The 17,762-nt window shown below is 47.4% G+C and overlaps 1 protein-coding gene across 3 annotated transcripts in view; it reads left to right on the top strand.

Moving 5' to 3' along the window:
• Window positions 1–9,120: 9,120 nt before the first annotated feature.
• Window positions 9,121–17,762, top strand: part of PITPNM3 (PITPNM family member 3) — a 272,469-nt gene continuing 263,827 nt past the window's right edge. For all 3 annotated transcript variants that reach the window (XM_025212941.1, XM_014523475.2, XM_025212939.1), the window contains exon 1: window positions 9,121–9,176. The gene's annotated coding sequence lies outside the window, so the exon portion shown is untranslated. The remainder of the gene's footprint in view (window positions 9,177–17,762) is intronic.

Here is a 17,762-nt window from a genome sequence, read left to right as displayed (position 1 = left end):
TAGCTACAGTGCTGAGATTTTGTAAAATGGTAGTAAGGGACCTAAAAAAAAAGAAAGAAAGAAAGAAAGAAAACAAGGCCCCTAAATACAAATGATAAGGCTCATCTATTGCCTGAGCACTTTCATTTATTGTTTTCTTCAGAGTTTTTATGGTAATTCCACTGATGGGAGTTTCTACTAGCTCATGTAGAGGGTTAAATCTTGATGGTTGGAGCAGACGTTGTCTGCAGGATGTTGGATGGCCTCTTACTGTACCTAGGTTCTAACTTTAGAAAAGCTTATTTATTCAGGAGAACATAAAAGCAAGCAGATGAGCAGGCTTTTGGCTGAATCTAAGGAGCACAGTCCAACTCTGAAAGAGCAACATTTTGAGATATTGGGGAAAAGTGAAACGGTAAGATGAACTTCATTTCATACCCTAAACAAGCAAAAGCACACTAGTTTTTGCTCTAACTAGACTGAGTAGCAATATTGATGCAGGTGTAGCAACATAGACATCAGGACAGGTTTTTGAACCACCAGAGCCTCTGGGCAGGTACTCGGGGCAGCGTCTTTGCTGTGACTGTCACCCCAAGCTCAATGGCTATGGAGCTAATCAACAGATAGCTGGTAATGTCCCTCTGTTCCTTCCTTGGAAAAAGTTGTTTAAGAAGAGCTTGAACTAATGAGAGAAGCTTTGTTTTGTTTGATGGGGTGATAAATGCTAACAACTCTCTGTGTAACTCAGTGCTCTGTTATCAACTCCCTGCTGGCTCCCTCGCTGGTCAGCTTGGGGCGGGGCGGGGTGGAGTGGGGAAGCCTCCCTAATCGGAGCATCCTGCCAGGGCTTGGCCATGCCCCACTAAGCTCAGCACGGTACAAGTGAGGGGAGGGCTGCTCTAGTGCCCCCTAGCTTCTAGCCTGAGCCAGTGCAGGCATGTGCCTGCATTTCCTCAGTCAGTTACAAACCAGTTTAGCCTAGCCATGTTAGACTAACCTGCAAAGATTGAATCCATTCAGGTTCAGGCTTTTTGAATGTCTGTCCCTAGCCAATAGGTTAAAGCTAGGATGGGTGTACTATTCTTAGTTAAAGAGGGCGCTAAAGAGTCTTCTCCAGCTCTAATTCTGTTACTTGTATTTGCAAACCTCTTTTCTAATTATGGAATTATGTCAAGCATTTGTTACTGTTGCTGTGATGTGAAGTCTCTTTTATCGTCCTTTTTATGTGCCACCGAGTTCTACAATACTCCTTTATGCTTGTTCTTTCATTGAAATGGAAATGCAAATCAAGAGAGGAACTGAACCCCAAACCATCCCCGAGTGCTCCTGTAACAAAGAGCCAATGTTAACTAACAGCAACCAATTAAAAAGCATGGAAATATGAAAAGTTTTCAGCAGCACATCTGAAAAAGTGGGTAGAGGTTTGTCAGCCAGAGATCTGAATTAACCTATCTGTAGAGACCTTAGGAACCTGTCACGAATCAGAATCGGATCCTTTTTACACTGCTGTTTAAGAGAGCCTTACAATGAGTGTAAATAACTGTACCCACATTACCGTTGCTGAAGCAGTGATGGGGCAAAGGAGCAACTTTTTTGTCCAGTCGAGAGCAACAAAACTGATTAGAGGTCTGGGAAGCATAACTTATGAGGGTTGTTTAGTCTGGGGAAGAGAAGACTGAGGTGATAAAGTCTTCAAATTCCTAATGGGTGATTAAGGAGAGGATGGAGCTGGGTTTTTTCTCTGTGGCTGGAGGGGACAGGACTAGGGACAATGTTCTCAAATTGCGGCAGGGGAGATTTAGGTTGGAGGTTAGGTGGAACTATCTGACTATGCGGGTGGTCAAGTACTGGAACAAGCTACCTTGATGGGTTGTGAAATCTCCATTCCTGGAAATTTTCAAGAGCAGGTTAGATAGACAGTTGGTTGAGATTTGGTTTAGTTGGGGATGATCCTGCCTTGAACATGGAGCCTGGGTGAAAGGCCTTAGGAAAGCAGGGCTGGAAAGACCCTTACAATAATCAATGGGAATCAGATACTTAAGGTCGGAGTCTGACCCCTCTCCCTCCCCGCTTGAGGCGCAGAAGGGGAATTCTCATCCACCCTACTCGAGTCCTTGAAAAACAATTAAATGCAAAAGGTTGGTGGGTCTCCTCCCCTTCCTCCTCACTGCTTTCTTGTGACTCAATCTTAAGGGTGAGTTGACAGTATATTACAAAACTAGATGCATGTGGGATATTAGTAGGAATTGAACAGGGTGGAATAGAATTGCAATTAGGTGCCCAAGTCCATTTAGATGCCTAATACATGTAATGAGATCTGACCCTAACTAGCTGTGCTAATGACCCCTTTTCCTCAGAGAATTTGCCCCCTAGTGTTTAAATGAAACCAATATTGCCTCAAACCTTTTTCCTTTTGCCAAACTTAGATTTTTTTTGGATGATCAGTCTGCCTAAGCTGCTACTAATATTACAGTAAAATGTTGCTCCCTAGGAACTTGTTCTCAGTTTCTTGATGCTTACTGCTGGTTCAAGGTAATTCTTTTCCCTGTTTGGGGGATATAATATAGCATTTTTAAAACATTGTTTTAGAACACTTATGGCATGACAACTTGGAAGGGATTTAAAAACTGTTTCTGAAGAGTAATAAAATGAGGTTTTAAAATATTTTAAAACCAACTCCTAAGAGGTTTTTTGAAGCACATGTTAGGGATTTTTTAGAAGCCTCTGTCTAGGTCTATGTCTTCCTTGGCAAGGAAGATTTTTCTTCTAATATCCTGGAACCTCTGTTAGTGCTGATTTTGGCTGTTTATTTAAACAGAGCTACTTCAACCCTCAGAAGCATGTGGATGGGTTTTGAGGTGGATTGATTGGGCCATCAGCTGGAACCAAGCATGCTCTGATCATAGCTCTTGTTGACTTGTAACTAGACTTTTTTCAGCTTCTTCTCTATGCCTGGGTTTGCCCCATTGCTACGATAGAGAGAAGATCTCTGTCTGTTCTGAGGCTTATGCCTGGCTACACTCAGGTTTTCAATGGAAGCGATTGTTTCTGCAAAAGGCTTGTTTGATTTAAGTCGAATTCACAAGCAATTCCTGTTGGGTGCTAACTCTCTGCAAGTGATGCTAATACGGCCTGTTTTCTGAACCGCTGGCCTCACTGTTTTAATTCTTTATTGCATTTGGCCTAACTACTTCCAGAGGGCATGTGCCTGCTTATTTATGCATGTGAAGCTGTATCTGTTCCAGAGATGGTGGGCGTGTTGGTGGGGCAGTGAGGAAGCAAAATTTGTTTCAGGAATATAAGCTGTAGTTTAGTAACTGCCCAGGAGGCTTGATTCTGCTTCTCCAGTTCTTGTTGGGTTTTTTTTTTTTCTTCTTCCTCCTGTATTATTGATACTGTTTTGCAGTGTCAATAATGCAAGAGAAAAGTAGGACAAGCTTTTCCAGTATTTCCTTTCCTCTGATTTGGTTGAAATGGCAATGATGCAGCAGCTGTGAAAGATTTCCATTATAGTGCGTGACGCATGGCTCATAAGAAAATGTCTCATCTCTCTGGCCATTAAATAAGGAGCTCATATCTCTAGGTCAAAAGAGCATCCCTAGTGCAGCTGTGAGTCTGTGCCCTGCTTACCATTGTTATGGACTCAGAGCTATGTCTACACAGTAAACTTACTGTGCCCAGCATCAGCAACCGTCCAGCATGCTGCTTCACTTCTTGGGAATGCCTCATAAACTGTTGGTTTAAAGTACGCAGAGCTGCAAAGATATTACAAGCATGCAACTTCCTCTATAACTGAAATACCGGCTTACATTTGTCTTGCCAAGCAATGACTTAGCTGTAGTTATAATTCCAGATTTTTTATTTCAATAACAACATTATTGTGCATTATGCAGCTTTACAGGAAAGAACCATTATTTGCAGCAAAGGAGAATGGGACCTGAGCAGTGGGGTGCCTTACAAAGACCAATAGGAGACAGCCCCTGCCCTGGAGAGCTGAGAGTCTAACTCATTAGTTCTTCACCTGTTTAGACTCAAGGCATCCCTTAGAAAGTGGCAGCTTTTTTTTTTTTACTCTAGAAAAATAATAGAGCAATTCTTCTGTCACACTGGATTCTGCTCCTGGTGAAGATCTGCAGTATTACCTTGGGAAAGCCATTTCTCTGTTGTGCCTTTTTTCCCCCCACCTTTTTTGCAAAGTGAATGCTAATCAGGTGTCTTGGGGCTGGTTGGTGGTGAGGGATCTTCCAGGGGAAGATGCTGTTGCATCAGGTAGCTGGTCTGTGAGACGAAGCAAATGCCTGGCTCTAGAGGAGGGCTAAGGGAGTTTCTGCTTCCTTATAGACAAAGCTGGAGATGATCATTTGTAGGAGTTACTTCCTTATATTTCCATGCCATGGGGAGAATGTACAACCCCCATTGTCCTCTGCTTATATCCTGGCCTTTGGATTATGGCATGACAGTTCTGCTGCTGTGTAGCAGCAACCACGACCTTCTAGATAATGCAGATAGCTTTGTGTTTAACAACGTATGGCAAGCTGGCTGCTTAATCTTCACCCTGCCCCTGCATGTCATGGGAGGTGATGGGATGTCCCACGCTCCGTGGAGCTGGGCTGGAGAGTGGTATGCATTGCAGCATGCTTGACGCTCAGAACCTGAGACTAAACTGGCAGAAATGGGAGAAGATGCCATGTATTTTTAGTTAATGCATTCCAAGCGGAAATAAAAGTGAAAAATGGAAATAGACAGGCACAATGAAATGTTAATGATGCAATTAAGCAGCTTCAGATTCAAGCAGCCACCTTCCTGTCTAACTCTTTGCTATTCAGTTTTTCTGAAATGGCTTTTTTAGCACGTGGGCCCCAGCAAAAGCACATCAGAGTGAGGGTGTCTCTGTGCTCTCATGTGCATGTGCTCTCCCCCACCCCCCCAACCCCTGTAGCCCCATCAAAATATTTGGGCTTTGGGCCTGGGTAAAAGATTTGTTTGGTATGATACGTGTACATTGCTAGTGACTTGTCGATCTCCTACTTTAGCTTCCTTTCTGATAGGATGCGACCCTTTTGAAGAGGAGGCAAAATTTCCTCTCTATGCAGCTATTCTGAAATGTAGGATCAGGGATTCGGTGCGTAGTACTCTCGTCAGCAAGACGAGGAATCCTTTCTGTCATAGAAACTCCCTTCCTTGCACCCTGTCTTTGCTCTACGGAGTCTTTAGTCTTTTGGTGACCTTTCCAAAAGTGCCCTTTCCCTTCCCCTTTCTGAAATGGAGTGGAGTCACGTGGCACGGTCCTTAAATTAGAGGCTGACGTCAGGCAGAAACTTGGCTTGCTTAGAAATGCAGTCTGCTCAATTGCGTCAATAGCAGCTTATTGGCATTCTCTTCTCTGCATTCCCCCTGATCAGAATGCACCGTGTGTCACCCTAGCAAGTATTTTTATCCTTCAAGTTTTAGCAGAATTATGTGTCTGTTCCCCCCGATTTCATTTAGTTGTTTTTTTTTTAATATACCTTCGTGCTTTTAAAGACCTGTTAGATTTAGGATGTGTCTAACTCCATGTGGGAAAGCAACAGCAATAATAAAAAAAGAGAGAAAAAAGCAAGGTTAGGAAACAAAAGATGCTGATGGATATTTTTAATTGGCTCCTGCATGGTGAGCTGAATGGTAAAATTTGATTGGCAAAAAAAGGTCACACAGAGGGGTACTGCGGCTCTGATGACGTTCCTCCGGATGGGAAGAGATAAGGGATATTATATTCCCGCATTTCACTGAAATTTAATTAGGATTTACCCTGGCTGTCCCTTTGTTTTCTTGGAACTTCCATGTAGCCTTATGTAGCGAACATAAACCTGCTGTGAGCATATGGGCTGTTAAGTTTTAGATCTAGGCTTGAGCTTAGTTAATGATCGTACTAGTATACATCTGTCCTTTCTACTGTTTTGTTTTGTTTTGTTTTGTTTTTTAAAGATCCTGATCTTGTTTTGCCTGCTTATTTTTCTGTTCAACTGTTATTTTACTCATCAGAAAAGAGTGTCTGGAAGGAGGGTAACAGGTGATAGGTAATGAGCTCAGTAACGGTAAGTCTATCTACATGTTCCCATGCAGAGCCAAATGAGTTCAGCAACCAAGGCTGCGACCAGATATACAGACTCTCGTGTCTGTACTTCAATATGTAGCCAGATTTGGGCTGCAGAGGTCGCTATGGGAGCTACGGCAACAAATTTGTGCAAATATGGGTGAATTGTGGGCGCTGAGCACTTAAAGTTTGAGCCTTGAGGTCTTGCAAAAATCTGACCCCTCATGTATTGATGGATCCTTGGGAATATGCCATTGATTCCAGTGAAGTTACACCAGGGACGAATTTGGTGCCACAACCTCCTGTTTAATTAGGCAGTACATCCCTGTGAATCGATGGACAAAATACAGCTAGAATAGGAGAGCTAGAGCTGTGATTTGCCTACCAATATATTTGTCCTGAAGCTTTTACCTATAAGCCCATATTTAACAAATAGCCTATCAATATGGAATTCTCATTAGGATTTGGGTTGGGAAGATTGTTCTCTCTGCGCGTGGTGTTGTTATTATTTTTTAATCTATTGAAACCCATGCTGTCATTTTAGCTTGAAATCTCTATTTCTGTAATAAACAAATGCTGGTGGCTTTGCCCTTTTGCAGTTGCAGTTCTTTCCCTCTGCTGTGCAGGAAAAGCAAATCTGGCTTAAACTGCATGGTTTAAAATAATAGGTTTAACCAGCATCAAAGCAGATTTAGGTCAGATCTAGGGGGGGAAAAACTTTTTAAGTGTGAGCTGTAGGACAATGGAACAAGCTGCCCGGGGAAGTCATGGACTCTTCCTTCTTTGGAGGCTTTCAAGAATAGGCTGGATAAACATTTGTCTGGGATAGTTTAGGAGCTGCAAATCCTGCATCTGCGCAGTAGCTGAATTAGATGATTCCTGAGGTCCCTTCCAAGCCTGTGAACACCGAAGAGATTCATCTTAGAGGAGACATTTACACTGCAAGCTCCATAGACTCTTGTGAAATTCAGTCACTGCATCTGGTCTGAGGCTCCGTGTTGCATAGGTAAAATGTTATTCTCACCACTGCAGGGCTGGATTAATGCATAGGCAAACTGGGCACATGACTAGGGCCCCCAGCTGCGGGGCAGGAGAGCCCAGTCCTTCCCTCTGTGGCAGCAGCGCAAATAGCCTCACCCCCTTCCCCCTTCTGCAGTGGCGGTTACTTCCTGGCGGCGGCTCTGAGCCAGTGTTGCCAAATCCATGAATAATAAGCAGAAATGAGCTTGTTTTTTTAAAAAAGTTGCTTTACATTTTTTTAGAGAGTCATGGGTTGCAGTTTTTTGGGCTTTTTTTAATATAGAGGTTGCTTATTTTGGGCTTTTCTGTAATACCGTGGGTCCCGGCTGCCGAAACAAGATGGGGCTGCGGAAGGGCCTGGCCAGAACGCAACGTTCAGGCAGGGCTGCTGCTGCTACCCCAGGGACCGGTGTGCCTTCCCCAGCCTCCGGCTTGCTTGGGATACTAGGTAGGGAGAGGGCAGGTGCTGTGGGGGCCTGCAGCTGGGTGGGAGCACAGGGAGGCAGCAGTAGTGCAGGACTTGGGTGGGCAGGGTGTGGGTGTAAGGGAGGGTAGGGGGTGTGGGGACCCCCCATGGTGCACAGCTGCCGCTGCCAGCAGCAGCAGCCCTCGGGGCACTCATGGACCGCACAGGCCTGGGCACAGCTCCAGCCAGCGCTGCATGGTGGGAGCAATGAGCACAGTCCCACTGGCTGCCTCTCTCAGACCAGGCTCCACATGGCACATGTGCAACTCCTTTACTACCAGGGAAAGCCCAGAGCCAGCTGCCTTCCCTACCCCTGCCATGCAGGTTGCGGGAAGCAGGTGGCGGGGAAGGCAGTGGCTCTAGCCTACACTGGTTCCTCCCTGTAGCTTGGAGCTGCATGTGGGCTGCACGGAGCCCAGTGTGAGAGAGGTGGCCGGCAGGGCTGCGCTCTTTGCCACCACCGTGCACGTTGCAGGGTGCTGGTGCCTGCGTGGGCCCTGAGGGCTGCTGCCTCTGTGCGCCATGTGGGGGGTCTCCACACCCCATGCACCCACACCCTGCCCCCACAATCCCCTTCCCACATAAACACCCCAACATACCTGTGGCAGGGCACTGTTTGTGCCTGCCACTTTAAGACCTGGGGTCGAGCAGCCAGCAGGTGCTTAATTGCGGCGGCCATTTTAGAGCTCTGGCCACCCATATAAACAAGGCATTTTGCTGCTGACTGGAGGCGCAGCAACATCACCTGGCTGCGAGGCTTCATGGAACACCCTGGAGGTAAGGGAGGAGCTGTAGGGGATGGTCAGGAGGTTCCTGGTCCTGGGCATGACCTAAAACCCCACACTGGAGACTACAGTGAAGGCAGAATAGGCTGCCTGAATGGAGGGATCCAGGTGGGGTTCAAATAGTAGGATTCTGGGGCCCAGTGTGGGGCCGGCGATGTTGACAACAGAGGATGCCATCTGCGAGGCATGGGCTGTGGTGTAGGGGAGGTACAGAGCCACAGATAGCACCCCCTGGCATCGGGGCAAGAAAATGGGCAGCCTCCTACTTATTAAGATCAGTAATTAACTAATTAACATCAAGGCGTGGCGGATGAGAAGGCGGGTGGTTAGCCCAGAAACAGGTGGGCAGGTCAAAGGTAAATTGGCCCTGAGAAGGCCTCCTGTTGCAATACCCTATTGCCACACTCGCACACAATCCCCCCACATACACCTCCTACTCCCCTCTCTTTGAAGTATTGGGCTAGTTTTGGGCTTATTTTTAAAGGCAGTGCTGCTTTTTTTTCCTCACAAGACTTGGCAACGCTGCTCTGAGCCCTGGTCCCCATGGGTGGCAGCACTGGGGGGCAGGTCTTGACCAGCCTGGGGTCCACAAGCTTGTTTGCCTAGGGCCCACTAAAGGGTTAATCCAGCCCTGCATCACTGAAAGGTTTCTTGTGTCTCCACTTCCAAGCTTGCTGCCTCTTCAAATTGTCAGGGGACCGGCTTGGTTTGAACATCTTATTTTAACTTTAGGCTCCTTATGGGTTTGCAAATCAGCCTGGCTTTTATCAAGTCAGTGAAATGATGTCAATATTCTGGACAACAGTGTGAGGACGTACATCAATAACATCACTGTTCTGAGGTCTTGCTTTGGGTAAGGTTTTCGCCTCTGTTACAGTGGCAGAAATGTGAAGGAGTGGAATTTAAGTCTGCTGGACTAGGGACAAAAGTTACACAAACCGGTTTAAGTGATCAGAAACTGGTTTAAACCTGTAACAAGTGTGCACAAACTGCTTTCAAAATGGCTGAATCTGGCTTAAGATAAACCTGGTTGAATGTAGTATCAGACTTAACTGGTTTACAGAACTTCTGTTCCAGACCTGTTCCTGGTTTAAGTTAACTTACAGTCCTCCAGCATCCCAGGATGCTTTGCAACCCTAGGCTGGGCTGAGTTGTGCTATCTGCTCCAGCAAAGCAAGGTTGGCCCCACCCCTCTCCTCCCTAGCCGGAGTAGTATCACTGCTTCGGCTGGCTAAGAAAGGGTTGTCAATGGGAAACCTTGCTCCCCCGCAGCTGGAGGTGAAAGGGGGAGGGTTAATCCCTTTCCACCCCCTCTCCCACCGGCATGGGATCCTAGCCATGGTCTGCCTGGCTGCTCATCCTCAGCCCCCCGCCTCAGCTTCTTGGATTTTTCTTTCACCGTCTTTGACAGCTGCTCCTTTCAGTTGTATCTCTTTAGTTAAAGCATTGCATATCAATAGTAAGCCTTCCAGAGCAGTTTGTTTCTTTGTCTTTTTTAATTTGCCCAGGTTTTATGCCCAGAAACTATCTGAGAGGACCACTGGTCACAAAATTGTACAAATGCATCTGCTCTACAAAATATATCCTTACTCTAAAAAAGTGGAGCTGTGTAACCTGGGTACACCCAAGGGTGTGCCCTATTCTCAGTTGAATAGGAGGGGTGGGCAGGAGGGGGTGCTGTGAGGAGGATGCCAGCATTTCAAGCAGATCCCTCTTTAGAGGTAGCTCAAGCCCAAAGTTCTTAACTATATACAATTGATTAAGTTATAATAGACATGTACATAAAACTAAATATCATAGCCGGGTGGCTAACCCAAGCAGCCTCCACTGCTCCCTGGCTCCCAAGGTTCGGGCCCATGCACCACCCTGTGCACCGTGGGACCTGGCCGCTTGCTGGGAGATGGGGCCTGAACCACCTCCCTGAGGCCCCCAAGGCCCTGCCAGGGTTGCAGACTCAAGCTGCCACTTGCAGCTCCCAAAGCCTGGGCTCCGTGCACCGAACTGTGCACCGTGATGGGCCTGAGCAGTCTCACAGCACTCCCAGGGCTGGGTCTCCGCGCAGTGTCCCTGTGCGCCGTCAACATCCTGAGCGGTCTCGCACCACTCCCAAGGCTGCTCCTCCTGTGGCAGCTTCAGGAGCCTTGGGCCTGTTGCCCGCTGGGGGAGAGCCTCCCAGCTCCGCTCTTCTTGAGTCCCTCGCTGCATCTGCCCCTCGTGCTGGGCACATGGGTCCTTTTATACGCTCCAGGGCTCTGCCCCGATGTCTTCCAGACCTGACAGTTTAGTCTTCAATCAGGTCCTAGGGAGCTCTTCTCCCCCACCCCTCAGGAAAGGATGAGACTTAATTTCTCCTGCTGCCTCCTGATTGGTGGATGGGCTCCACCAATCAAAATAGCAGGATCTCAAGTCTGGGACTCAACCCAAGCTCTGAAAGGTGAGCCTGCTACAGCTGTTTTTCTTATCACCCACTCTTCTAGTTCTGGTAGCTCTTTTCGCACCAAGCCTGCCATATCAAGTCAATCCAAAAAGGGGAAAAGCTCCTGACTTCCAGCTTAACCTGTGCTCCCTCCCCTGCAAAACCAGTTTGGCAAGTTTAAGTGACTGAGCCGTGGAGCAGGTTATGTAATCCTCAATAGCTTTACGTTCAAGCGGCCTCGAATGTGTAAATCCAGTGTTCAACAAAATTTCCAAGTGCTGTTCACAATAAGTCTCTCAGTCCAAGCAAATTCAGTAGTGCCCACCCAGGGAAGGGGGAAACTCAAGCGCTCCTGCAGTGAGTGGGGGTGGGAGGATTAGGGATGCTTGTTAAGGGATGTTGCCCCCCCTTGCCCTCCAGACAGACCCCGATTGGGGACCGTGCAGACCAGGGAAGTCCAGATTTCCAGCCATTGTTGAAGGGAAGGGAGGGCAGCTCTAGCATCCCCCAGCTTCTAGCCTGAGCCACTGTAGGCATGCGGCTGCATTTCCAGAATCACAAGTGAATGTCTGTTCACTTGCTTACTAGGTCAATCTATGCAGGTGAGACTAGCCTGCAAAAGTTGAATCGATTCAGGCTTTTTGAATATCTGTACTTAGCCCTGGTGTTTGGGATTTGCATTGCAATAAGTGAGATTAGACACACATACCCTGGCTCCAGTGTGTAGGTGTTGCAGGCACAGAAGAACTGGGTTTCTGGGTAAACTGTCATTGCAGGCTGGTTCTAGTTCCAGAACACAGGGGAAAGCAGATGGTTCAGAAACCTGAGGAGTAGCTAAAGCTCTTTAGCTATCTATTTTGGCCTATTTAATTATGTTGTCTATTCCTGGTTTCTTGTCCCAGCTTGTAAGCCCATAGAAGCAGGCGCGCTCATTAAATATTTGCAGAATGCTTAGTGTAACGGGGTCCTGCTTTTGGCTGGCACCAGCAGGCAAAAGAAAGAATAGAGCTAGTAATCCATTCTGCATCTTTAGGGCTGTTTAAGTCTGGTCTTGTATTACTTATGCTCCTGTAACTCTAGCCACTTTCCCTTTCCCCTCATTTCCCCCCACATTCGCCTCTGGCCACTTTCCCAACTTTTTCATGTAGGGGTGCATGGATAAAGATTTTTGGGGCTGATACTGATAGCCGATTTTTAAGAAGGCACATCAGCTGATATCAATCTGATTTCCTATATGCAGCCTGGCAGCTTGAAGAGCTGCTTGCAGCTGGTAAGTTTGTTGTGATGAGGGGGAGCAGATCAAGGCCCCCATGATAAGGGAGTGGGGTTTGGGCTGCCCAGCCAGGGTGGGGCGGTGTGCAGGACAGAGCCTTGGTTCGTCCTGGAGGGGTGTGTGTGGGGGATAGGGGTGGCTTCCACCGCTGTGCACACCCCGGGAAGGCACAGGGGCTTGTGCCCCCTGATATGTGCAGGGTGGGGTGGGCTGCAGCTGTGGGCTGGAGCTGCGTCGGGTTCTTGTCGGCGTATATGGGGGGAGGTGTTTGGGCTGGGGCTATGCTGGGGTGAGTGGCAGCAGTGCTGGGAGGGGCTGCAGCCACCCCAAAACTTTCTGTAGCCTCCTCCCAGGACCACTGCTGCTGCCTGCCCTTCGCACCACCAGTCCAGTGCAGCCCTGGCTCCAGCACACAGCTGGAGCCAAGCCTGCCCCGCCCTGCCCCATGAAGATCTGGGGGCACATGCTGACCCTCCCCCAGTGCCCTCCCGGGGTATGTGCAGTGGCAGGGGCTGCCCCCCCCCCCCCCTGGATGAGCCGCAGCTCCATCCTGTGCCCTGCTCCACTCCGCCCTGGCTGGGCAGCCCCAGCCCCACTCCCTCCCACACCATGGGGGCCTTGATCTGCACCCCATCCCCCTTTCCTCCCCCTCCCCTTCCACCACAATGGACTTAGCAGCTGCACACAGTTCTTCAAGCTGTTGGGCTGTGCTCCTCTCCACCTATGTTCTGTGCTGCAGCTGCGTGCACGCACAGGCATTTATTGTCCAAATTATCGGCCACATCAGGCCGATTTCTGATACAGTAAATTTTCTTTATGTTGGTGCTGATCCGATTTTTGGACTGATGGATCGGTGCACCTTTATTGTCATTCATTGTTTCTCTGTAGACCTGTGTCTGTAAGGATTTGATTTATATGGTACTAAGCAGACTGCTTCAGATTCACTTGGTGAATTTCCATCGGTTCATAATCAGAAGAAGAGTCGAAGCAGTGGAACCGTGCTCATTCAGCTGGATGCTGCTGTTCTGTGTCATTTTCAAAACAGGCTCCTGGCTTTATGACAGGTTGCAAGATGTTCTCATTGAGCAGCATAGAACCAGTATAATTATTTCCATATAGCTCAACCAGTAAGTCTCTTTAGTGTTGATGTATCTGTATAAACATCATACTGATATAGTTTAGGGCTGGTCTATAGTTACAGTGGCAAAGTCTTTGTAGTATACCAGTATAAGCACTGTATGGTTATTCCCTTCTTTATAGTATAGACTAGCCCTAAACTATGCCAGTATAGTTATACTGTATACCAGTATACTAGCAAAATCCACTGATAGAGATGAGTCTTATGCTGGCAAAAAGAGTTATTTTAACCCACCTCCTTCAACATTATACACTACACTAGAGAAAGGACTCTGTGCTTGGGCTCTCACTTGTAAAAAGTTATATCTGTTAGGGTCTGATTCTCCCTTCCCCCACACACTGACTACCATAACAGTACTGGCAAAATGTAATCTAGACCTGGCCTTTGCCTATTTCCTGAACCAATGTGGCGTCAATTATTGTAGGATAAATGCAGTATTATGCTGGTATTGCTCCATTCCCCACTCATGCATTTAGTAGCATGGCTATGCTGCTTTAAAACAAACAACAAAAAAATCTGAAGTTTGAAATATTGGAAACGTTTTGTGATCCCAAAGCGATGCGGACAAGATCAATGCCCCCTCCCCTTGCAGGTGACACGGCTAGAGTGGAGGCTTTGGGCTGGTAGGGGAGGATGTGGGCTGCCCTCTGAGGGCTTGGGGCACCCTACCCTGTTGACTGTCTCCCCGAGAGCCTCAGTGGGCAGCAGGGTAGCAGGGTGGGGAGTCCTGAGCCCACAGTGGGTAGCCCATGTCCACCCCTGCCCTGTGCAGAAATAATCTAGGGAGCACATACCCCCCCCCCCATTTCTCCCTTCCTGGGGGTACATGTAGCAGCGGGGAGCCAGCCCCCCCCTGGACTAGCCGCCCATGGCTCCATCCTGATCTCACAGCTGGGCCCCGCATTCCCAGCCTTGGGCACCATACACTGGCCTGGCTGGGCAGCGCCTCCATCCCCAGCCCTGCTCCTACTCCCTCCCTTTCTCCCTTGCTGTGGGGGCCTCAATGTGCCCTGCCCTCCCCCATAGACTTATTTGAAGGGAGCTGCTCTCCATGCTACCTGGCTGCCATGTGCATGCACACGTGCACGTGGCACCACCTTCATGATTGCCCTCCTGCTCCCCGCCAGCCCCAAGCAGCCCCTTTCAGGCTGGAACTCTGCCAGCTTGCAAGGGGAACCCACCATTTCCCGCTTGTTTCTGTGATCGGTTGACTCTGTCAAGTGTCTTTGTGACCCCGTTTTTTTTTATCATCATGACCCCGAGGTTGGGAACTGCAGAACTAGGGCTTTGAAATGCAGTAGTGTGATTTATTTATTTATTCTCCTATCCAGTTTTTGCAGATCCAGGCTGAACTCTGACACCTTTTGTCTGCTGGTAGTTAGGCAGCTTTCACATCATGTACACTCATTCCTTTTGACCATGTAATACTTAAAGGCAGCCCCTTCCTGTTCCGTATTGTACTTTCTACTCCTGCAGAAGCTTCTCTTAAATCATTTATTCACATTTCCTGTAGGGTAAACTTCTGTTCTTTTCATATAAAGGTGCATGTGTGCTGAGACAAAATGATTGATTGTGAGAAACTGATTTGGGAGCAGTCTCTCCTCTTGTTGCTCTGTGGCTTTTTGAAGCCCTTACACGGATAGTATGAAGTTGATTGCATTATAAATTCCATCAAGGAGATTCTCACTTCTGCAATTTGAACCTTGTACTATGCCAACTCATCTGTGTGCATCAATTACTTAGCCACTAGGGGATGTGTGCAATGTAAGGTTACATTACGTCCTTCCAGGGAAGGAAGTTTCTAGGCAGACTTAACTGCTAAGCATTATGTTTTGATGTGTGTGTCCCTCAGTGATTTGGACAGCCAAAGTGCCTGGATCTGCCAGCTAGTACAGTTGTCCTCACTTGGGCTGTCCTTTAGGGTTGATCTTGGGACCTTGTATTAGATAAAGGTGCCACTCCACTAGCTGTTGAGTTGGTACAGACTTACCCTTTTATGTGTTTGGCCTGTAGTGGGGATACAGAGACTCCGCCACACCCCTAATACGGCTTCTGCAAGCTTAAATAGCAAAATTATTTCTGCATGTGCTGCCTTCATATATCTACATATTGTATCTATTGATATAATGTTCCAACCCATTCTCACTTTGTCTGTTTCTCGCACCCACGGAACAGGTAAATGTAGACTGTGAGATCTCTGGAAGTGGATCTGTCATCTTTGTTCTCCTGGTACTAGCAGTTGTCTATAGCATGAATGGTAGTAATACAGAAATGTCTTATCTAGTAGTCTATAAACTGGGTTTCAGAGAATGTATTGTAACTGTGTTTGTGTATTATTGTTTTGAATTATCTTATTACACTGCAAATATCTCAAAGTGTCATGTAACAGTCACCCTACAGTGGAGGGCAGGGTGTTTCCAGCAAGAGCATAGGTTTCTTTGTTGTATATTTTAATCTTCACTGGAAATAGAGAAATTAAAAAATTGCCTGAAGACTTGATTATAACAGCTCTGATATTTTTAGAAATCTTTTAATTTCCATTGTCTTAAGACAAAAAGCAAAAGCTAACACATTCAAAGTAGTCTTTTAAGGGATTATGAAGGTAAAATGTAATGCCAAGATCTGATCATAATACTTTTGCATTTTTATCGCACTTCTAATTAATAGATATTAAAGAGCCTTACAAAAGTATTTATTTCCATCTTTCACCAATTGAAGTGAAAGCATGGAGAAGTAAGGGGACTTTTTAACCAAGGTCACACAGCAAACAAGCTGCATTGTTTGGAGTACAATCCAGGTCTTCTGTCTCTCAGACTGGTGCCCACTCACTTCCAGACTGAATGATATGTTCAGAAGAGAAAAACCAGCTTGTTGTTAGAATTAAAAAAAAAAATTTCATAAGAGTTTTTTCTTGAACCAAAGCACCAGGCTTCCCACTCACTTTTGGTTGTTGGGGAAATTTGGCCCAGATGTAGATGGAGAATTTAGTCGTACATTTTTCATGGTCCTGTCTACTCTGTTTATAGTGTTTGGCACAATGAGACCTTGATCATGGGGTTTTTTTTCCGCATTTGCATGTAATGATAGATCAGACTTTGTGCGCCAGCTTCACCTCTCGTTTTAATTGGAGGTAGTTTTCTCTTTAACAGCTCAGGCACTTTTAAGTCTGTTCAGGACTCTTGAGAGGTATGTATCTGGTGACTTATTGGTCAACTTATTGTACCATTAGTTTCAGCACCTTCTCCTTTGACCCTAAAATGAAGTATTATCAGAAAAAAAAATGACTACGACCCTAAAATGAAGTATTATCAGAAAAAAACAGGACTCCCTGGGTGGGGGAATTTCCTGCCAGTGTTCATTGCGGTGAGGACTGAAAGTAGTTTAAATACTTTGAGTGGTGTGTCCCTTTTCTCCATAACTGCTTCCCTTTATTCTCTGGGAGTTTTGCTTCTGCTGTGGATGGACCCGCTAAATATTTCTTGTTTTTTTGTTTTTAATGGCTTTGCTTCTTCAAGCTGCTGAGAGGTGAGTTACCCAAGGTCATGCAATGAATCATCACCAGTATCAGGAATACAACCGTGGTCGACTGACTCCCAGACCAGTTTCCTGTCGACCGTGTGCTGCTTCTGAAAGAACAAATGCATTCTGCGTAATTGGACTTCAGAATAACAACCTCAAAATAAGTGGGGTTTCTCCCTCAAAAACAAGGACTCCAGGGAAGTGTTTTTGTGTGAACAGCCTCCTTATGGTCCAAGTTCCATATGCTCCAATGGCTAAATCAACCCCTAAGGCCAGGGATACCAAGCTAGTATTTCACACATGAGGGGGGGGCTAGTCCCCTAAATTGAAATGGTGGGCTTTTAATTGCAATGATTTAACACTCACCATTTAAATTCGGGGGCTTCCGTCACTGTTTTGGAGAGGGGCCTGATCCCTTTTTTTGTGAAGCCTGCCTATGTCTCCCATGGTTCAGGGGGGTGGGAGTTGCTGGTGGGCCAAGCGGCCCCTGAGCTGCCGGGAGGCCCCAGTCCTTTCTGCAGAAGGACGCCCATGAAAGACTGCCAGGCACTGCTCCCTGGGTGGGTTTGGGGAGAAGTTGGATCCAGCGGGGTGCTGCCTCTGAGCTGGGGCAGCCCCCAGCTCGTCAGCATCTCGGGGGGCATTGCTGCTGCAGGGGGAAGGACCGGAGCTCCCCACAGCTTGGGCTGCACGACTTGGCAGCAGCTTGCACAGGCAGGCTCTGCTGTGGGGAGAAAAAAAAGCGGCGAGTGGCCTGATCCTTTTTCCATTTTTTTTTTTTTTTTTTTTCCTTCCCCCCCCACCTCTCCACGGACCTGTCCGTCTATCCTGTGGCCAGGGGGTGAGCTGCTGGGGGCCCCAGTTGTTACCTCCATGGTGATGGTGCCCCCTGGGGTTGCCCAGGTGGGCAGCTAGCAGGCAGGTGTCTTCCTAGCATGGAAGCAGCACCCAGCCCGATCCAGCTCTTCCCCAAGTTGAATGCTGCTAGCTACCTGCCTGGGTGGCCCTGGGGTGTGCCGCCACTGTGGAGGAAAGGACTGGGCCAGCTCAGGGGCTGCTTGGCCCACCGGCAGCTCACCCCCTGGCTTTGGGA

Source organism: Alligator sinensis, unplaced genomic scaffold (assembly GCF_000455745.1).
Source record: "Alligator sinensis unplaced genomic scaffold, ASM45574v1 scaffold714_1, whole genome shotgun sequence".
Classification (NCBI taxonomy): Eukaryota; Metazoa; Chordata; order Crocodylia; family Alligatoridae; genus Alligator; species Alligator sinensis.
The sequence above is the reverse complement of the archived record's forward strand: the minus strand, read 5'-3'. Positions and strand labels throughout refer to the sequence as shown.